Source organism: Amblyomma americanum, chromosome 11, assembly GCF_052857255.1.
Source record: "Amblyomma americanum isolate KBUSLIRL-KWMA chromosome 11, ASM5285725v1, whole genome shotgun sequence".
Classification (NCBI taxonomy): Eukaryota; Metazoa; Arthropoda; class Arachnida; order Ixodida; family Ixodidae; genus Amblyomma; species Amblyomma americanum.
Window position 1 is genome coordinate 5,222,746 of NC_135507.1, and position 22,948 is coordinate 5,245,693.

At 44.1% G+C, this 22,948-nt stretch overlaps 1 protein-coding gene and 1 long non-coding RNA gene across 2 annotated transcripts in view; one reads left to right on the forward strand and one right to left on the reverse strand.

Moving 5' to 3' along the window:
• LOC144110644 (prolyl 3-hydroxylase 2-like) overlaps positions 1–22,948 on the forward strand; it is a 63,328-nt gene that overhangs the window by 27,736 nt on the left and 12,644 nt on the right. The gene's annotated exons all lie outside the window — the stretch shown is intronic.
• LOC144110368 (uncharacterized) lies at positions 637–22,841 on the reverse strand. Its single transcript, XR_013309815.1, has 3 exons — positions 20,413–22,841; positions 15,919–16,774; positions 637–830 (listed from the first exon to the last, which is right to left on the reverse strand). It is a non-coding gene; the product is annotated as an uncharacterized LOC144110368 (long non-coding RNA).

Genomic DNA, 22,948 nt, shown 5'->3' on the forward strand with positions numbered 1-22,948 from the left:
CCTCTGCCAAGTCGCCTCAAAAGATGCGTAAATCTCAGTTGGGAGCTTCATATTAGTACTTTTAAAGAACTTATTTTCGGCAGCGAGAAAACTAGTAAGTAGGACTTCGGCCGCTCAGAAGCCGGTCGTATTGAACAAACCGCATGAAATGCCGCCGCGGTGGCTCAGTGGCTATGGCGCTCGGCTGCTGACCCGAAAGACCCGGGTTCCAGCCCGGCCGCGGCGGTCGAATTTCGATGGAGGCGAAATTCTAGAGGCCGGTGTGCTGTGCAATGTCAGTGCACGTTGAAGAACCCCAGGCGGTCGAAATTTCCGGAGCCCTTCACTACGGCGTCCTTCATAGCCTGAGTCGCTTTGGGACGTTAAATCCCCACAAACCAAGCCAAACCAAACCAAACCGCATGAAAGCTTCGTTGGATTTAGTTCGAATCGTGCCGCGCCGAAGTATGGCTTTAGCACGGGGCTACTCAACAGCACTTCACTCCAACTAGGCCATGCTTGTGCTGAAGCATACACGCTTAATCTGCCGCGAACATATTCCTTACTGAGCTCATTTGAGACAGATAGAGAGGAATATTTTTCCTCCTTTTTTTTTGAGGAGGGAGGGGGGGGGGGTCTACCAAATTTTTTTTACTATTTGCTCTTTTTGACTGAAACAGCTACGTCACAGTGAGGTAGTAAGTTTTGTTTATAGGTGCGCAACGAAGTGAAACACTTTTATTTAGAGCGTTCAGGAGCCTCAAGAGCACTTCAGTGATCCACAGCAGGTAGGGTAAGGACCGGTACCGTTGCGTTGCATTGAGCAATGTATGTCATTATCTAGCGGACATCTGTTGAAGAAAAGAGAGAAACATTAGTTTAAAGCTAAAGAAAACATCGTTGGCCTCCAGTATAAAAAAAACTTAATTTTAGGTCTTCTTGTGTATAATAAAAGCTACGACACGACGAGTCTTCAAACGGACACCGAGGACTATTTATCTAATTTTGGTTCGTTGTAAACATTGATTCTATGACTTTTATTGGCTTTGAAGATGCTTATTCTGCAATAAAAGACGCATTTATTGCTCATAAAATTGAATTGAGAGGTGCAGCATTTTTTTTCCCTGTCAGTCGTTTCAAATTCGCGACGTCGAAACTAATGTGGACTCCGGGATCACCACCACAGTGCAAGTCTCCGTGCTGCCTAGCACCAGAGGCCTGTGCACAAAAAAACTCGATGTCATCGCAGTTTTTATTGTAGAAACGAGCGGTGGCAACGACACCTCTGTTTCTGACTTGCCCGTCTTTCCTACATTATAAAATATCCTTTTTGAGTTGTTTCTTATTACAACTAGGTAATTTTAATCTGAGACCAGCTTAAATTTAGCCTCCTTAGTCTTCCTTCAATACTTGGCAAAATTTTCAGAATAACAATCCCAGTTTAGACGACTGGACGAATTAAGCTTTTCAGTTTATAATTAAGTGCTACATTACTGTAAGCCAGAATAAACGCTTTACCTGAGATTGGACATTAGCGACATCCTATATTTTGCATATGGTGTAATAATCCTCCCAAAGGTAAACTTAAATCTGCTCACACGAGAAGATTAACCAGTAATTTACCACGCAAAAACTTCCTATCACTGCCAGTCTGCAAAATTCTGGCTTCTCGTAATAAAAAAAAAATATTTGCACGCTATGCTGGTCGGAATGCTGGTCGGAACAAAAAAAGCAAAGTTATACCCTCTTTATTCTGTATAGTTTATTCCTATGCTCCCCCCCCCCCCCCCCCCAAGCCAGAGTTCATAATACCACATGTGTAAGTTATCAAATCAAATCAAATCAATTTATTCAAACATCCTGAGATGCTTAGGGGCACGGACAAAAACCCAAAGGTGGCTTGATGAGGTCCGTGCCCCTTACAAGGCATACAGTGGAATACGCGGAATGTTTAAAATACATGCAGTGAAATCAGCAGAAAACGGAGAAAACGCAGAAAACGCAGCTGCCCACAAGGCAGAAAGGCGTACAAAATAAAAAAAAACGAAAAATGCAGATAACGAAAGGCAAACGGAAACTTGAGGTGTACGGATCATGAAAAATGTAGTGCACAAAAGTGGCTAAGAATAAAAAAATGCACGGCACGAAAGTGAAGTGAAGAAAAAAACGAGAACAAAATAACACACATCTCTGTAACTGGGCTTATTTCACAAACAAAACAAAGAAACTCATTATATTGCCACGTACATTTCTTTGGTTAGAGAAACATGCTGCGCAGATCCCTGAACGACTTGTTGAAGACATCTCGGTTATCTTCACCGGACAGTTCGTTCAGGATAGCTGGCAGACGATATTTCAACATTTGTTTCCCGTAATTTGTGCGGCATACATAAACTTTCCATTTTTCCGGATTTCGTGTACAATACACAGGATAATTCGTAGCAAGTTCGGCTAGCACTGCTAAAGAATTGTCGTGTTTAATTATTTCTGACTTGTCGTGACGGATTAGTCTGCAGGAATATAAAGATTCTATACCGATTATGTTAAATTTCTTAAATAATTCGGCTGTGTGTGAATAACGAGGGACTTTTGCAATAATGCGGATAGCACGTTTCTGTAAACGCAGCAGTTTATTAGTATTATTAAGCGTTATGGTTCCTCAGACAAGCGCGCCATAATTCATTACCGAGGAAAAAAGGGAATTGTATAATAATACGTTAACTGATATAGGAAAAGATGAACCGTAGCGACGCAAATAGCCAGTCGTACGCGAGAGCTTCCCGGAGAGGTAGGTGATGTGGTCGTCCCACGACATATTTTCTGAAAAAATGACCCCTAGTGTTTTAAAATGGCGAACCACTTCAATTGTAGTGTTGTTTATTGCAAGGGATGGAATACAAATATCTTTTTGACGGGGATGAAAGATCACTGCTTTTGTCTTTGCAACGTTGATCTTTAAGTCATTCTCCGTTGCCCAAGTATTTATATGTCCCAGTGTCCTGTTTGCTCGATCGGCTAAATTGATGCTCGATTGTCCACAAAAAAAAACACACTTGTGTCATCGGCGTATATAATATACTCAGCAGATTTGTCGATATTAACAATATCATTGACATAAATGAAAAACAGGAAGGGCCCTAAGATACTCCCTTGAGGGACACCCGAAACTAATGGTTTAATAGCTGAGCGTTGTCTTTGAATATCGACAAATTGTGTGCGATGCTGTAAGTAAGAAGATATTAAAGAGAGAACTTTGCCGGGAAAACCGTACTATTTCATCTTCTTAAGCAGGATGCGGTGATTGATGAGATAAAAGGCTTTCGTGAAATCTAAAAAGAGGCCTAACACGATATTTTTATTTTCAAAATTCTGTAATATCAGCTCCTTTTGAGCAAGCAAAGCTAACTCGGTTGATTTATTTTTTCCGAAGCCGTACTGAGCCGGTGTTAAAATGTTATGTTTGTCAGAAAAAGCCATCAAGCTTTGTAGAATTAATTTTTCGAATCCTTTGGAAATGACAGGAAGGATAGAAATAGGATGATGATTTGATAATTCATCTCGGTTTCCTTTTTTATAGATCACGGTAACCCTTGCGGATTGCATGCCAACCGGGAACAGACCAAACGACAGGCAGGCGTTATAAATGTGCATCAAATAGGGTGCTATTACATCAATAACATATTTAACTGGTGTGATTTGAAGACCAAGAGCATCTTCTGACTTACTATTCCTAAGCGATACAAACGCTGCAATAACTTCAATAGTGACGGGCTTCAAAAACATACTGTGGCCGGTACTTTGTTCCATGTAGCTGTAATTAGCAGTGGTGTTTCGTGCCTGTGCAACAGAGAGGAAGTAATCGTTGAAGGCATTGGCTAGGTCAACCCAGGTTAATTCTACATTATCTAACGTTACTTTCGAGACTGTTTCGGGTGACTCCCTGGTCAAAAGACTCAATATCCTCCATATGTCCTCTGATCGGCCAGTCGAGGAGTTGAAAAGATTTTCGCGATAATTCCTTTTAGCTGCACGTAGTTCTTTGTTGACAAAATTTCGGTACTCTTTGTAAACTTTTAATGTGTCATGGTTCCTGGCTTGGAGAAATTTAGCATACAGTTGATCTCGTTTTCTAATAAGCTTTAGCATGTCGGTGGTAACCCATGGCTTACGAGCCTTTTTAGGTCGTTTTAGCGTAACAAGTGGAAAGCAGTCGTAATAGGCATCAGTAATTTTTTCCATTATTTATCGTAAGCTTCTTCAGGGTTTCTCAACTCAAGTACATCGGTCCAATTAAAGCCGGTTAAGCGGGTGCGAAAGGATGACATCTTTTCTGGGTTGATTACACGGTACTGGAAAGGTCGTCTTGAGTGTCTGTTGGTGTTAACAATATGCTCAATAGACATAAAGATTGGAAAATGATCGCTGAACGCGTAATTTATGACTCCACCTTTCCCATGAGATATATCAATATTTGTGATGAAGAGATCTAACACAGACTGTGAAGTTACTGTTATTCTTGTGGGTGACGCTATTACATTCTTGCATAGGTGAATGTTTAACAGGGTTTTGAAAGTTTCTTTTACGCTGGTTTCACCAAGCCAGTTTATGTTGAAGTCCCCACCTAGAATTAAGTGGTATTTGTTCTCGTTTACGTACTCCAAAATAGGATCCAGAAATGAAAGAAAACTGGCAGGTATCTCCAGATGGCGGACGATAGCAAACACAGAAAATGGTTGACCCTGACTTAAGCGTTAGTGTTTCGTAGTCTGGTGTGACAACACAGAATTCTGGCTGCAGCTCACAGTTCGTATTGTTCGTGGTCAGGGCACAAACACCGCCACCTCGTTGGTCAGTGCGATTAATAAAATATGATCGGTATCCAGGCATACGAAACACATCATTCTCAGTGTTGAACTAAGTCTCAGAAAACATTACTACATCAAACAGTACTCCTACTTCGCGAAAGAAACATTCTAAATTCGTGTATTTATTTCTACCAGACTGCAGATTGAAGTGAACGCAGGTAAACCGTGTCTGTGTGTTGGTGGTGGCATAGTTTCTAAGTTCCGACATATCCAAATAACTACCATCCGGCGAAGCCATGATGAAGACAATGAAAAGCAAGGGAATGCAATCGGGTGTTACATCGTGTGTCTGGAGGTTCTTTGATGTAAGGCGTTTGTTGATCCATGTAGTCATCTAGAGCCACCCAAAAGCACGCACCTGTGTTTACGTTTATCAGTTTCGGTCGAAGCATAGGAATAGGGCGCCTGCCTTCGCTATCATTTGCATTGATAATCGGCCAAGGCACGTTTTTAAGGTATTTGCTTTTCAGTAGTCTCATTCTGAATGCGCGCTGAGCAGCGCCCTTAGTAATTCTGCAGCTGTTTTCTAGTTCAGAGGACAAGCGGTGACCCATACTTATTTTTTTTCAAGCAGTCTGTTCTACGCACGTGCAGGCTATCTGTGTGTCTCTACTGAATCCTGTTTAGGTCATTGTCGTTCTTGATAACAATCAATTCCGAGCCGTCAGACTGCCTGGCATATATATTTCCTCCACTGCTCCAGACATACTTCCATCCGGCTGCCTTTTTCTTAGCTACGGCCAAGCTCAGAAGGCGCCGAAGAAAGGGACAAAGGTGATCATTAACGAAGACCGGCGATGTTGATGCGTTTCCGAAGTCTTTGCTGCTGAGTCGGCGTTTCCTTGCCTTTTCAACTAGTGTTTCCCTTTTCTGACGCCTAGTGAATTGTACAATTATGTTAGTTGGTTTAGATTTCGAGGGAACACGACGACACGCCTCTACGTCCTCAGCATTAACGGGCACACCAGTGAGCACTCCAAGTTTGCATACAATGTCAGTGATGTCTTCATCGGGGCTTTCCTCTATTCCTTTGATTTCAATGTTTTTGCTGCGTGAGTACTGCTCTGAGAACACTAGGCGGGACTCAGCATCAGCGAGGCGAGTTTGGGTGGCCTGTAGTGCAGCATGCAATGCAATGTTCTCTTCTTTCAGGGCAGAATTCTCTACCTTGGCAGCATTATAGTTTTCCCGCATTTCTTCAAAGACGCCGTTCATGTATTCCAAGCTCCGAGTATGTTCGGAGAGTTCGTTCCGAAGCGCTCTAATTTCTGCACGCAAGTCGCGGTCTACCGCTTCTCGCGCAGCTTTAATTTCAAGGCGGAGTTCATCACGCAGGTCACTTATCTTCTGCGACATGGCCCCTTTAGCACAACCAACAAGCACACACAATGTAACGCAATACTGGCAGCAGTGGCAGCAGACAGAACATGCAACAATCCTGTACTAACAGAAGGAGAGATTTTGTAAACCAACCTGCAAAATGTGACAGATAAGGCATCAGGCTGTGAACGATGCGCTGCCACCGCTGCCAAGAAACCGTCGTGTGTCCAGCTGCTCCTTTTAAGCTGTATCCAGTCGTCGGTGGCGCCGCATAGGATGCGCAGAAGCCAGTCCAAGGCGGATTTAAAGTGGTGGCGAAGGCTGGGCCGAAAAGTGGTTTAGCGCGACTGCAGCACAACCAGAGGATGGGGGGCAAAACACTCATATAAAGAAATGATAAAGCTACAAAATTGGAATGTTATCTGCCAATAGAAAAGAAAAAATATATTAGCACTTTGTTTTATGAAAGAGGTAAGTCATTTTATTAAAACCTGGCAAATTTTGTATTTTTGCAACACTCTTGACCTGCCCCCTATTCATGAGTGTGCGGTGCATTACAGCGCGTCTTTGCAGGCCTTGTTTCGATACCCGGCTAACCCGGCCACGCCAGTGTCTGGAAGTGTTGCTGCCTTTCTATGCTGCCCCTCCTTTACCAGTCACTTTCATTGCGTTCCCAATTGCACATTAACAAGGCCATAACTAGCAGGAACTCGAGCACACAAGGCGAGCACATTTGACTGGCAAAGGTTGGGGCGCGCTGAAAGGCAGCAACCTTCGAGAGGTACGGGCTCGAAAACGCGGATTCTACAGAAAGACCGCTTTATAATTCGCGCCAAAGCATACGTATGCGTGACGTCATTCTACGTCACGTTTGCGTAGTTTGCCCCCCAAAATCCAGGGGGCGCTGGAGTGCCCACGAGCCGCCATTTTTTGGACCAATGGGCGTCTATGGAGCCTTCACTACCAGTGTACATCCACCTTGGCCAGTCCTTACACCCAGGGCGCAGCGGCACGGTAGATTCCGGTAGATGCCATTATGATATTCCATTGCCTTGGTGGATCAAAGTATACCGGATGTTCCAGTGAACACTCTCAAAAATAGAGTTTTTGGGGATAAAAATATGGATTTTTCGGTATGGTATTATAAGTGTTGGCGGGCACGAGAAAACTGGTGACTCGTCGTAAGTAGTAAGCTGGGTATCTAATATTTATAATCACCTTCTTTTCTAGTAGAAGTAGGCACCTAGTCGCATGAGGAGACTTGCAGCCGGTCATTAGTAATAGACGTATCAGTTTTTAGAATCTCAAAAACGCGATTACCCTTGGTACTGCAGCTCGACAAAGTATGGGCTTTTCGACTTGTTACGTGCACTGGATGGGTTGCCTTTCCTGCATGATTTCGAAAGCGCATGTATTTTCGCACGATAGAGCCAGACTTTTTGGGGCCAAAGCAGTGAAAGGAGTCGCATTTTCGGAGTTGTAAAAACTAATTCGGCTATTGATAATGACAGGCTACAAATCTCTCTTCGAAAAGTGTGCCATGATGCATAAGTTGAGAAAAAGGGAAGGAATGCGGGCGATAGAGGGAGTGAAGACCCGTTGCGCATAGGTAGTCGCAGCGGTCCACTTTACATAGTCACGTTCGCGGTTCTACCGCAGGCCCACCTCCCATGGAGGAGCCGTTTTCTAATAGTATACGTCGCTGGGCACGTCCACAACAAGTGCCGCACATCACAAATGTCCGGTGCAGCGCCACAGTGAGGACACCTGTCAGTTGCTGGCATGTCTTTTGCACGCCACCGATGACGGACAGATGGTGTCAGAGCCGCCTCTGCCCGAATCCGGCGCACGGATACCTCCTCCTGCGGAGTAAGACCATGGGGGAGAGGGTGCGAACACGGAGGAGTTAGAGCGCGTGTTCGCTGGCGCAGAACTTCGGAATCGTAAACATGGGACTGGAACGGATCTGGGGGGAGAGGGGAAGTTGGCGGGTCGTCTGATGTGTGAAGATGAGTCATTGCATCCGCTTGAATGTTATGTCAATTTTGAGCATGGCTGCGAATCCAGTGTTTGCGCACATGACATGGATACTTCGCGCAGAGCACATGAATTGATTGTGAAATCTGGAATGTGCGTCGAACAGTCTTAAGTTGTTTAAGGGCGGCGCGGGAGTCGGTGTAAATATGAACTGTATTGAATGTTGGAACGAGCGGAAGGGAAGCAATGGCATTATAACTGGCTTGAAGTTCCAATGCCAGGGGAGTGCACGTGTCCGTGGTATACGTCGCGCGAGAGTTGAGATGCGGTTGAGATGGACTATACACAGCAGTAACTCCCCTCTCTGCAGTATGGGATGCATCCGTGTATAATATGCACCCTTCAGGCAGATACGCTGCTGATACCGACGGGGAAACAGTGGGGATTATCAGTGAGCTGGCAATATGACCACGGTGGAAGTGTCTTTAAACGATGAAGTTGGAGAGACTGTTTTCGAGCTCTATTTGCTACCTATTGGTCGATGAGTTCACTGAGTGTATTAAGTTGGGCGAACTCCTGTAGCACAGGTATGGGTGCTAAACGAGGCAGATATGTTATGACGCGCATAGACTCACGATTGATAGCTTCAAGGGAGTCTGCGGGTGAGACGTTGAAATTGTGCCTGATATACTATCCGTGGCTGAAGGATAGAGCGCACAAGCTGGCGGGCCGTATGAGCACGTGCGCCACCAGAGCGCATAGCTATGCGACGAATCAGACCTAGAGTAGCGTGAGCCGATCTACGGGTGGCTGTCAGCCACGCGGTGCCAGTCCCAGATGTATGGAGGAGAAGACCAAGAATGCGAACAGTTTCTACCTGAGGAATCGGAGAATTATGTATCGTAAAATTTAAAGGGGGCGGGGGGCTTTCCGTTAGCCGGCTTTATTTCCAGTGCGAATGCAACATGATTTAGTAGGAGAGAGTGTTAGACCCAGAGGTAGGAGGCGAGATGTCACTACATCCAGCGCGTGCTGAAAGACCAACTGATGGATAGACGCATTGCAAATGTCCAATTGTGGCTAGGCGCCTAACTCTAGTAGTTAAATGTTACTTATTAAATATTAGATGACCAACTTACTACTTAAGACTGTTCACTGGTTTTCGTGGCTCACGGTCGGCGCTTCCGAATGTAACCTGATGAGGCAGCTGGTGAAGGAGGGGGGGGGGGGGGGGCGGTACGACGGCCACTGCCTTCACGAAGTTAGCGTGAAAATCAGGAGTGCAGCGGCGGCTCCGTAGAGCCATGCAGAGGTAGAATTTCCAGCTGCGTGGCATCGGGTTACGTCACGCCACTGCGCTCGGCGACTGCTTCCATGAAGTGAGCGGGCGGGCTTACGCCTCCTCACACATAAGCTGTCTTACCCGTCTGCGTACACCTTTGTTCCGTTCTTTCGCGTGAAAAAAATGTCGTTTTATATTTCTCCCACTTTTCTTATCTCTTGCATCCTTTGAAATTACAGTGGTATTGAGAGCCCCCGAAGTGTGGCGGAGTTTTTGTGTCGTTCCACTTTCAGGGGTTGTACCCTTCCCTGCAACTGATTGAAAATAGGTGTGCTCTTGTTTCAGTTTCATCGATACAGCATTTTCGCTTTGCCCAGTGATGCGTACGCTTGTGATAGATGAGTTTTGTACATTTTTTTTCTTTGGAGCTCTCTACGCCTCTCTTGTGGATTGACTTTTTGCATGCGGTGCCTTTCGGTGAATTCGGTCTATGATTAGCCGCTTTTTGGGTTCTCAGCCATTGAAAGATGAAAATCATACGGTGTGCGGCCAGTGCCGCGTGCTGTCATCTTCTCTATACGTTTCGCTCACCTTTTCGTGATGACTGTTTGGTTAACACAAATGTACTGGACACACGGGTCCCTTGAGTTAACCACTGTTCCGTTACTGACGACTTACCCATCTGGCAACCTAACACGCTAACACGCGCATTGTGTGCCAAAAATGATCCTGAGTTATAGGCATTCAAGAACTCATCTAACGTTGTCGGAGATGAGAAAGGCGGCTTTTCGTAACATTTCTAAATGTTCGTTGCTAATGGTTCCAACCTGAAAGTGTGTTTAATAAGGTTCTCGCTCGCTGTACCCTATGATTGAAGACCTGGTTTTCCTTATTAGGGGATTTTATCAGTAAACACGCAAGAAAACCGCTATTACCTCGATTTCTATTCTGTATGATGCATGTATTTTCTAAGGATCTGGCCTCGCCTTACAAAACGCCCGTCTTTATGGGAAATTTTTATTTCGCGTCTAAAAATGAATCTGTAAGCTTTGCCAACAAGCGCTACGTAGCATAATACTGATATTTATTGCTGTAGCCGGAATACTGCACTGTATTGGTTACGCTAAGGAATCGGCCTCTACTCCTTCACAATGATAGACGGTATTGCGCATATTAGTTTTTGTTGCTAGTGTTAGCGGAGAGTAAGCTTATGTAAGCGGGACGACTATGCTATTGTAAACTCACGGTTGAAAAAAAAATTTCATGACATAAGCACGAAGATGCTGATCAGAAGTACTCTCGCAAAGATTATTTGAACTCGTGTAGTAAGCTTTAGGTGACAGGTGGCAGATATAGCGAGATGATACTTAGAATTTCAGGAGCATGCTAAGCCTCAGTTACCTAAGTAGCTTCATTGAGAGAATGCGAGGGTATTTTTCACCTCATTACAGTACCTGCAGATTTGAACTAGCATTTAGGGCACGGCCCAAGTGTTTACTTGACTTTAGCTGCTGCCTCGCCGGGAGTATGGCTTCCCCGCATAGTTGTAACTGGCGCAATGAGATGTGGCGCCAACAGCATAACAGCACTTAACGCAGGAAAAACGGAACAACCAGACGATTATGATGCAGTTCTTGAACTGCAAATGAGAAGATTCGTCTGAGAAATTAAATTCTATCGGTCATTATATGTAAGTAAATTACAAAAGATTGAATGCTACAGCCTTCTGCCTCCATGCGGTGTCCGGAATATTCGTTGAAGGTCACTGATTTCCACAAAAGGGAAGACGTGCGTGACCGCGCACTTCAGATATTTAATTCACTTCTTTTTATTTCCGGCCTTTTAAATATTTTCGACTTGGTTAATTATTGGTCTAAGGTGCATTTTCAAATATCCAATGCATTATTTTTAAGTATTGGCGTTCCTTGCGCCGAGTCCACATTCTTAGCAAAACGCCAGCTTAATAGGAGCGTGAACTTCTCGTTTTTCCCATGGCAGCCGAACCGCCGCAGCGACAGGTTCGCCTTGTACTAAGGAGCACTTTAACAGGAACGAACTGGCCAAATTAAAGTCGCTGCCCTCTAAACAGGAGTTCCGTTGAGGACGGGAATTGGAATGCGAGTCGCCCTTGCTTCGTACACTACGCGATACCATCTGCCGTGCAGATACGATACAGCAACTTAAGCACGACTTTGCTGCGCATTTCTCAAGCGTGCTTATATGAGCTCGAGACATAGCAATAGCTACATATGTGTTAATGCGCCGCAAAGCAAATTTATAAGGTGTCTCAAGTCGTCTTGCCATTCGAGGGCTCTTAAGAAATACTTTGCATGGCCATTAAAAACGGTGGTTTTTATATATCAGTAGCTTAAAATGGTTCGTCTGAACATTATTTTATTCAGAGGGCCGCCACCTTGTTCGCTAAGCAAAGAAATAGCGAGAGAGACCGGCAAACATATCGCAGAGGGAGGAAGAGTCTTCCCTCTGGAGTGTCCACCGCTCTCTCTGACTTCACTGACCCCGTCTCCCGGCGGAGTTTTTCTTTTTTTAACTTCGCTGCTACCTTCTTTTTGAACCGATGTGTGTACGTGGCACGCGGCAGTGAGAAGGATGTTGCACTCGCCCAAAATTTTTAAGAGCTCATGTTACGACTCTTCTGTTTAAAGGATACAAATGTATAAATATATAGAACAAAATGAAACACCGCATTAGTGACTTTCTATCCTGCTTATCTAGATTAAAGCAAAACGGAGTCCCCAGATTTCAGCTCACGTAACTGGAATGATCTTGTTCTGAATTGAGACGGGATTAAGAGGAGATGTAGCAGGCTTGCTGCCCAGCTGAAAAACGCTATGTACCAAGGGCTGCACAGCTATTCACAGCGTCACACGATAACAGAGTTTTAGCAATATACGCGAGGTAAAAAACTCCGTAACTTTCCAACTCATTTCAACATTTTGTAGAACAATGACTGCAGAGATTGAAATTGTATTCTTTCTATTGCTTATTGCAGGCATCTATTAACTGGAAGCAAAGTGCTGACATTTTTGATAATCGTTCTGAACAAAATACTTCGTTTGACATATTTATCCTGAAGTCACGAAGTACTTTACCACACGCACGCTAATCACACTTTACTACGCCTCCATTTAGAGTAATCTAAATGATTGCATTACTTCCTATGGATTTGGTTACCAAATTTATTTATTTCAAATTATAAGCATGCGAAATCGAGCTATGCGTTTTATTGAATGTGGAACGTATTACGCTTATGTTCTCCCTTTTTTAAAAGTACTTCATATTCTTGTGAACTAATAAAATATATCCCGGTAATCATTCCAGTTCACCTAGTATTTAGTAGTAACTTCCTTTATATAATTGGGAACACTAGCTTTCAACAATCAAACGAACTTTCCGATACCTAAAGTAAGCACTAAATATGGTCAGCAGATGGTTGGATCCTGTGCAGTTAGCGCCTGGAACAACGTACCTTGCAGTGTTCAGTCTACGCTACCCCTTTCGTCATTTAAGCGGTCGTTACGTGTTTCCATTTTGTAAGAATTTTTTACTGCATGAATTATTCTTCTACTTTGTTCCCATGGGAGAACAATTTTAGTAATCTTTCCTTGGGATTGATTACATATGTTATGCTGTCGCCTTTTTCTATTGTTAATGCCATCAACAAGAGGACGACTTATGTTAAATGCCTTTGTTTTTATATTTATGTTTTTCAATGCAATGTAATTTATTTTCTGTAGTTGTTTTCTTTTAAAATTCGTTAGTTTATTTTATTGCACATAACATCTCATAAGAGGACCCACTGCGGTATGTCACTTTCGGGCCTCTTCCTGTAGTACATTCATCAAAGTCTTGTACGTTTCTCGCGTGTTAATATTTGAAATTGAACTTAGTTGCCTTTTCATCAAGGTTTTCATGTTAGCGGGAAAGTTTTTACTTCATATAAGATCGACGATATCAAAATAGGAACCATATTTCATTCGGTCTTTAGTTGTGCAAAGGTATTTCCAAAGAAGGCCAAGGAAGAGGAATTTGCAGATCATGGTGCCGGTTCTTGAACAGTGCTTGTTATAGTTTATCTGAAATATGAAGTTCTTGAATGTGCAAACGAAACAGGATGATTGTTATGACTTTTAAAATACGAAAAGAAAAAAGGTTGTGCAGTTTTCAGCACAGCATTGTCTTCATGACACTTTGAACTCAAGAGAGTAGACAGTGGTGCAATACGGAACTATGAAAGTAAATTATCCCGGTCGTCTTCGCCCGCTAGCGTATTGCTTCACTGCCACGTGAACCAAAGGAAAATAACAGTAAATGATAGGTAAATGTATGAACCTTTGATCACACGCAACAACTTTAATTCGCTGAAGTACACAACTTCAGACAATCTTGATGACTAGGGTGTCCTGGTGCTCCATGGCCGGGACCTTATGACCGCTTACTCTCTCGCTCTTATCTTGTCGCGCTCTCATTTGAATGCACACGCATGTTACTTTTAGAGCGCAGCTCTTAAACACCCGTTCCCGCTTTGCGCGGCGTCCACGTTATCCTTCGACGTAACCGAACGAACGAGGAGCGCAACGAAGGATGATAGACGGGGTTAGCGTTAAGACGCCAGAGTTGCGTACGCCGCCGTCCCTTCGCCCGAGAACGCTGGGTGCTTGCGGCGCGAACGCCGAAGAAAAAAAAAGGAACATAGAGTTCTAGAACACGCTGGAAGCCGCGAGCTCCCACAAGGGTGTCCCATCTCACGGCCCTGGTTCTGCCCTCCCCGCGACCTTAGTTAAGCGGGGCGCGAGGACAGGCAGTTCGAGATGGCTAGAGCCCACTCAAGAAATCATGGGCAGGGAGACGCTGCTTGACGCGAGCTGCGGCGCCTACTACTCCCGTTCTCAGCGCAGCCTCCCGCATGCTGAAATTTCGTGCTCGCTGTGCGCGCTGTCCAAGCCCACAACCGTTTCCATTCGGCACTGCTTGCGAGTTGCATATGCGGTCGCCTATGGTTCAAGTACGGCAGCATCTGCACTCGGGAACAACATTACGAGAAGCGTAATCTTCGGCAAATTTTTTAATACCAGTGACAGCCGCACATTTACAGTGGTCGCTGAAATCATGGACTTGAAATTTTTTTAGTTCCTAGAATTACGCCGAGATTTATCGCAGCGATGCCTTTGGAGCGTACGTGTGCACTGAATGACATTAAATAGTGAAGGTATTAGGTTAGTTAATACCTTTATCTCCTAAGATGATGCCGCACATCTGCAGTTATTAGAGTGCGTTGTGAAAGTCACAATGACCGGACATAATTACATAGAAGGTCATAGAAGGTTGTGGCCAAGTACTACATTAGGGTGGCCAAATCCTGCTCTGGTGAGAGAGTGCGTTGTCGGTTCTGGTCACTGAGATAAGGCCGCACTACAGGCCTGGTTATGCAATTCCATCGACACGCGGATTTTTTTTTTTTAAACCCGGTGGAGAATTGCGCGGCACCAGGATTGGAACCCCGGCCCTCTTGCACGCGAGGCGGATGTTCTACCTCTACGCCATCGCTTTAAGGGTAACGGAGTGGGTTCCAAGAGAAAGTAAGCGTAGCAGGGGGCGGCAGAAGGTTAGGTGGGCGGATGAGATTAAGAAGTTTGCAGGCAAAGGGTGGATGCAGCTGGCAAAGGATAGGGTTAATTGGAGAGACATGGGAGAGGCCTTTGCCCTGCAGTGGGTGTAGTAAGGCTGATGATGATGATGATGATGATGATGAATCACATAGAACTCTGATTTGCATATTGTAGTAAAAGAATACTGGCGTATGTCTTACCTTACTCGCATTTCAGACTGAAATGTGTGCGTTCTAACTCCTGGCTGTTTCATGAGATGAAGCAAAGTGTCAAGGACATGCGCGTCGTTTCCGAAGAAGAGCGTAGCAGTGCGCAGGTATCGCCCTCAACCGGCGTCATCAGGTTTTCACGACGGTATACACAGACTAGTGGACTAGTGCATGGTGTCAGAGGCCATTGACCGCCTTAATTAAGGAACTATCAAAAGGCGACACTCTGCTGGCAAAAATTTGTGGCATCTTTCAATTCCCTTTATTATTAAGTCACAGCCCTCTCGAAATAATCAAGGTTCGAATCTTCAAGGTTCGTTGCAGTTCGCAACTAAAATCTGCAGGCCCCTTGTGCTCTCTTGCATCCACATTTTGCACTGTCAGAACGGCCACTTGAGCACTTTTGTATATTTCAACATTCCTTAAGCGTTCGCTTCTATTGTTTATGTATATTGACTTAGGGTTTGCGGCCCACCTTTCGTCTAAAAACGCGACTAAGTTGTCGGTCTTCAATATACCTTTTATTTTTTTCACAATATTATGATTGATCCTGTTCATTTAGGGAAGTACATATGCATCCACAAAAAGTGACTCCTCAGAGCAAGGGGGCACAAAACTAAACTTAATTTCTTTACTAAACAAGTAATATATCTCACCTGAGAGAAAAAGCAAAGGAGATCCACAAATGCTGTTTTCCTTCTGGTGTTGTCGGCACGATGAGCCCGCTTTGTAACTCCTTTCCAACGTCAGTAGTCTACGTAACTCCAACCGTCATTGGGAATCGCAGGCAAGTGACGTTTAGTACTCTAGACGTGGCAGTGTTCAAGTGCTTTGAAAGAGCCTTTGTACGTTGTTTCTATTCAACCCTTTCACCCAAGACGAGGCAAAGAGCGCCTACCTCTGCTGCTTCTATAGCGAACAATGGGCAGTGTGTAAAAATGCTCTTTTTGCTGCTGCAGCGAAGTTTCAGAGAAACTGACTGCTCTTGAGCAACAACAAACAATAGAACGCTGCGTAAGCTCAGACCTGTAGAAACGAACCTGGGCGAAGATCAGCGCTTTTATGAATGCTTTACTGCTTATTTTGTTCCTGTTCCTCAGCTCCTCCTTGGTGGTTCGGTCCGCGGCTTGTTTTCCTGTTTCGCAACTTTCTTGCTTACATATTTTGAATGCAAAAGTTCCACAGCACTGCATATCATTTACTTTACTAACGAACATAGAGGCTTGAAAAAAAAGCTGCCTTACGAGCAACTTGACAATTTTGAATTTCCTTGTGTTTTGCAATGCGCATTTTAGTTATTTTATTCAACGTTACTTTTGTGACCCTTTTTTTCATCTTAGCGTAAAGCCCCTTACATTTAAAAATTTACAAGCGACTAGGAGCTCCCGCGTCATGGCATTAGCGTCATCAAACACACCCTGAGAGAAAGATAGAACTAAGTTGCAATAAGCGTCAGTGATTAAAAGGCCTCAGGTCACGCGCTGGTTCTGCGATGACTGCGGGTACTGCGACCTGCGAAAACCAAGGCGCTGTAGTATAGACGCGAACACTGCAATAAATTATCTGTGCTATGCCGTAAAACGGCGTGGTGGCGCTCGGCTGCTGAGCTCGAGAACACGATACCAATAACGACCACGGCGGCCGCGTTTCTATGGCAGCGAAACGCGAAAGGCTCCCGCGTGCTGTGCGGTGTCAGTGCACGAGAAAGAACCTGAAAGTGGGTCTAAATTAATACAGAGCCCTCTATTATACCACCTCTTTCTTTCATACTTCTTTCACTGCCGCCTTCATTGTTTTCTAGCCTCATGGCCGGTTCAGGTGTCGATCGAGAACTGAGATAGTTCCTTCAACTTTCATTTCTTACTCATTGTGATCCTGAGCAACTAAAAGAATTTAAAAGGTACCGTAGTCGTCTTGACAAGCAAATTAAAACGCAAGAATAGATCACTTCAATAGGGACTTTATGACACCTTCGGACACAGCAACAACACGGAAAAGGATAAACGCGCTGTTTGGAACCGGTAGCTCCCAAACTTCAGTCACATGAACTACATATTGGTGGAAAAACTATAACTGGAAGAGAACTGGCAAATACTTTCAGTGATTCCTTCGTTAATCTGACTTTTTCAGCGGTCGTTGATGACACTATACACTATGCGATGCAAAAGTGTTCGAAATCGGTTTTCCTGAGTCCTCTTACGGAATCATAGATTCAAGCAGTAATTGTGAAATTAAGAAACGGTACTATTTGTGACTTTTTCGATATTAAAGTTCGCCCAGTGAAATATGTAGCCGATATCATTGCCTGTCCTTTAACTTACATCTTTAATCTGTGTTTCAATGCCGGTATCTTTCCTTGTGAGGTGCAGATTTCTAAAGTCAGCATACTTTATCAGAAAGGAGACAAGAACAACCTAGACAATTACCGGCCCATTTCAATACTGCCTATCTTCTCAGAGGTTTTAGAGAGTGTTCACCTTGATCGTTTGGTATTATTTACAGATAAGCATAATTTCATACATGACTCGCCATTAGGATTTCGAAAAAATCGCTTCACCGAATTTGCTCTGCTGAACCAAAAAGAACTTATCCTACAGAACTTTGAAAAAAAACTGCTTTAGGAAGATTTGATGATTTCAGTAACTCCTTTGATTCTTTTAATCGGGACTTACTCCTGAAAAAGTGGAAAATGTATGGTGTACGGGGCCTCGCTCTTAATATGATATATTTACTGGTGAATGCTATCGCATCCTGTTAGCTGTGAGACCCATCATAGAAAAGAAAATATGTACACTAATCATTTACACAGACTCCCTAAGTGTTTTAGCTTCCATATGCTCTTGGAAGCGGCACAGGAATCCAGTCTCAAATTCCCTGTTCAACAAGCTCATGTTTGCTCGGAAATCGAAGCTTAAAATTACACTGTGTTGGGTGCCCGGTCACCGTTGCATACCAGGCAATGAGGAAGCTGACAGACTCGCTGTGCCAGCAGCTCTCTAAAACACTACAGATAATGAGAAAATATCCTACCAGGACCTCAAACCACAGATCAGGAACATGATTCGAACAAAGGCAAGAAGAGTGCGACACAGACATCGAAAATAAAATGCACGCAATAAAGCCAAAGATAGGAATGCATAGTACAGAAAAGCGAGAAAGATTTAAAGAAGTAGCTCTGTGCAGGCTGAGAATTGGACACACATACACAACACACTAATATATTTTAAACAACGCTTCTGCACCGCATTGCTTGAGATTCGGGGACCGGCTTATAGTTATCCATGTCTTACTAGTATGTCGCTTTGAGCTTTGAACCAGAAAGGAGACGTCATTTCCCTGAGTTTTACATGAATCAAATACCCGCACACCCATTCATCTTTCTCGGCGACATCCATGTTTCCCTTAGAAAGAGGTCTTAAATTTTTTTCAGAAGCAGGCTTTTCCCGTGAAATCTCCAACCGACCTGGGCCTCAGTCCATTTCTCTCTCTTGAGACGACGGCTGAGCTTTCTTTCTAATGCGAAGCATCTGGTGCTTCGTCCAGGAAAGAATGGTTTAAAACCCATTAAAACCCACCACCATCATCATATACGTCACTCTATTTGTGGTGTCAAGATGCTTTATATCAGGTTTCTTGAGGCGAAGGTATTGTGCCACATTACGATACAGCTGGTAAAAAATGCCTGTATAAGGCGAGTGGTATCATTTTCCTTCATACCGTGTTTGCTGGCTGTGATTCGGGCAACTTGTTCACCCCCGTTACGGAGCTTGTGTAGTGTGCGTGAAATATTGCCCCGGTTGTTGATGTGAAGGCCGAGAATTTTGAATGTTTCCACCTCATGTATTGCGGTGTTGTTGATCCGGATTTCTATGGTGTCTTTGTTCCTGCGCTGTCGAATGATAAGAAGCTCTGATATTTCAGGGCGACATGTCAGTCCACAGCCTTGTGCATAAGTTCGAACAGTCGTTGCCGCTTCCTAGAGAGACCCTTCCATTGTGCCCATACTACCAGTCGTGCTTCATATTCTAATATACAACGCATGATTGATGCCCGGAATCTGATTTAGTTAGGAGGGGGGGGGGGGGGGGTACCCGTTGTTCTCAATTTATCTTTATGAGTGTATTGCGTGCCGATGTTGATCTCTGCCTACCGTTCAGTAAGGAAGCTGCGGGTATAAGCATATGTTCATGTACAGTAGTGAAATGCTTGAAGATTGTCAAGTATTGGGGAGTGCTTCATGTTATCAAATGCTCCCATCAGATCTAATGATAGAACAGTTCTGTTGCTATTTTTCTTTGCTGGATCAGCAACTTATTTCTTCAGTTGGAGGAGGATGTACAGCGTTGGTAGATGAGCCCCAAAACCGAACATAGTGTGTGGTAGGAGCTCGTTGTCTTCAAGACAGTTTGATAGGTGGTTGTCACCACCTTTTCCATGAGTTTTCCTGCGCACGATGTCAGTGATATTGGGCGTAGGTTCGCTATGCAAACCTTTTTGCCTGGTTTAGGAATGAAATTCACATTAGCCATCTACCAAGGTCGTGGAATGCTGCCTGTTCGCTAAAATTCGTTGTAGTAGTGCGTGAGTTGTTCAAGTACTGTCGTACCCAGGTTCGCAAGGAGTACCACCGTCACCTTGTCTAAGCCCGGAGCACACGTGTACGGCGCGATTGCTGTGAACGGTCGCATGCTGGTGAAACGACAAGCTCTGCGAGATTGCCTTCTGTTTTAATGAAACGAGATAATACTTGCATGTTTTTGTGACGGTGGAGTTACACTGCTTTTACAGGCCCGGCTTGGAGGTGCTTCAGCGGTAATTTATATGGCCCCTGGCGTCCAGTGCGTTTTTTCTGTTGTGCCCTCATCTAAATATCTTACACTGGGCTCAAAACATTACTTTTCTCTTTAGTGCTATCGTCGTGATCACCGATACTTTCGTTTTTATTACTTTTTTATCGTAAGCAAGCCTTTCACCAAAAAGAGGAAAAAATAATTCTTCGCGGCTGATTAATGTGTGCTGCTCTCCCTTCGGAGAGAGGAATAGGAACGGACTGGCACTCTAGTTATCAGGGGGCATTCATGAGCCGCAGCGTCAAGCGTTGCCGCTCCACCGCTACGATGGTCGGTCACTTGCTCCGATCTTTTCTTTACCTTCCCCGCAGGGGGGCGTCTGCAGCTTGCAGGTTTTGGTGAGTGGCGACACCACGGGTTCTCGAGCATGCTCCCACGTCCACGTCCACGTGCCTTCTGCACGGTTGTCCAGCGCCTCTGCGGAGGCGATGGACACGACCCAGGGCAGCCCCGTGCCATCCACGTCGGGTGGTCGGCGGAGCTCTCTGGATCGGTCAAAAAAAGGCAGGCCCGGAATCAAGGCGCCATAAATAACTTAATCTAGTTTTTAACTACATAGGAAAACAAAATTAAGATGGCTTTCATAATGCATTGGAACTGTAGAGGTCTTATGAATAACTATAGTGACATAAAAGATATCCTAGGAGCACACGCTCCTGTTGCGTTATGTCTACAAGAGACAAACTTTGGGCCTCAAAACAATAATTTCTTAGGAATTATACTGTTTTCCGACGCGAACGTGAACAGGCGAGCAGGCGGTCGAGGTGTGGCAATTATAGTGATTAACGGTGTCCCGGCTAGTGAGCTTAAACTAAAAACAAGACTTGAGGCTGCAGCAGCCACTCTGCTTGCACATAAAACGATTACAGTGTGGTCTGTATATATTGAGCCACAGCTGAAAATAACACTCCTTGACTTAGAGGGTCTTTTAAAGCAGCTACTAGAGCCATACCTGGTAGTTGGTTACTTTCATGCACATTCTGGTTTTTGGGGAAGCGAGAAAACGGACGCTAGAGGGCAGCTCATCGAGGATTTTATTCTATTCACTAATGTCTGTTTGCTGAACTCGCGTAAACCCACATACTGCTCCCCATCCTCGGGAAGAATGTGTGTTTAAGATTTGTCTTTTAGTTCACCGTCTGTTATTAGCGTTTTTAACTGGAGTGTTTTCGACAATCTATATGGAAGCGATCATCTCCCTGTTATAATAGGTCTGTCATCTTCGTCAACAGTTATTCCAACAAACCCGCAGCGTTGGAAACTACATTTAGCTGAGTGGGCGTTGTTTAAAAAAAGCCAGTTTACAGGACATAATTTTAGAAAAGAGCATAGATGAGAAAAATGAAATGTTCACAACGTGCATTCTTTCTGCTGTGCAAGTATCAATTCCAAAATCCACAGGAGTGGTGCGCCAGAACCACAAAATTTGGTACAGACGAGAATGCAAGAAGGCAAAAAAAAAACTGCAGAATAAAGCTTGGGGAGTCCTTTGGAGATACCCAGCTCATGAGAACCTTATTTTTTTTCAAAAAGGCGAGAGCACATGTGAGGTGTATCCGGCGCACGGCCGAGAAAACTTAATAACAAACTTATGTCTCTTCTATAAACAGCTCAACCACATACAAAAAAAATGTGGGAGCAAGTTCGAAAATTAAATGGCCGCTACTCACCTTTCAAAACTCCTCTTCTCACAACACCTGGTACAAAAGCGAGTTTAGGGAACAGGCAGACATATTGGGAGAGCACTTCGCTGTAGTTTCCGGTTCAGCACACTACACGCAGTTATTTCTTAAATACAAAAATATATTCGAAAAAAAGGCTCCTAGCAAGTGAAGGTACTAATGAAAAATATAATAGTCTTATTACACTTCAAGAAATCAACACTGTACTGTCCGCCGGAAAGAAAACTGCTCCAGGACCCGACCAAATACACTATGAAATGCTTGCCCATCTTTCCAAGCCTGCTGTAGAAGCACTTTTAAGATTCTTTAACAAAGTATAGATCTCGGGAAAAATACCCGAAGCCTTGAAAAAGCTATTATAGTACCGTTCCTTAAACCTGAAAAACCCCCAACCTCGTGTAGTAGTTGTAGACCCATAGCTCTGACTGGTTGCCTCGCAAAATCTTTTGAAAGTGTCCTTAATATAAGATTAACGCTTTTCCTTGAAACCTGTGAACTTCTTGATGCCCATCAGAGTGGTTTCAGAAAGGGATGCTGCACAACAGATTGCCTAGTTCGTCTTGAAAATACTGTTCGGGGAGCTTTCATTCATAAGCAACACTGTCTCGCTGTATTTTTCGATTTAGAAAGGGCATACGATACGGCCTGGTGGTTCGGGATTCTTCAAGACCTTACCGAGCTTGGCATCCGAGGAAGAATGTTGAACTGCCTAAAAGGCTCCTTATCTATCCGTTCATTTCATGTCCGCCTGGGTAGAACCCTTTGGAGAAATTTCATTCAGGAAATAGGAGTACCTCATGGGTGTATTTTAAGCACAACTCTCTTCGTTGTGAAAATTAACTCTCTTAAGAAAATAATCCAAGGTTCGTTATGTACTCGGTCTATGTGGACGACCTTCAAATAGCTTGTACATCCTCCAATGTATCAACAAGTGAAAGACAAATACAAATTACAATAAATAAACTGGCAACATGGTCGGACAGAAATAGTTTACGGTTTTGCCCACAGAAATCGGTGGCAATTCTGTTCTCACTCAGACGAGGCATACATATAGATCCCACCGTATACACCTGAACGAAATAGAGTTATCAGTGAAAAATGAGCATAAATATCTTCGTATATCATTTTACAGAAAGCTTACTTTCCTACCTCAC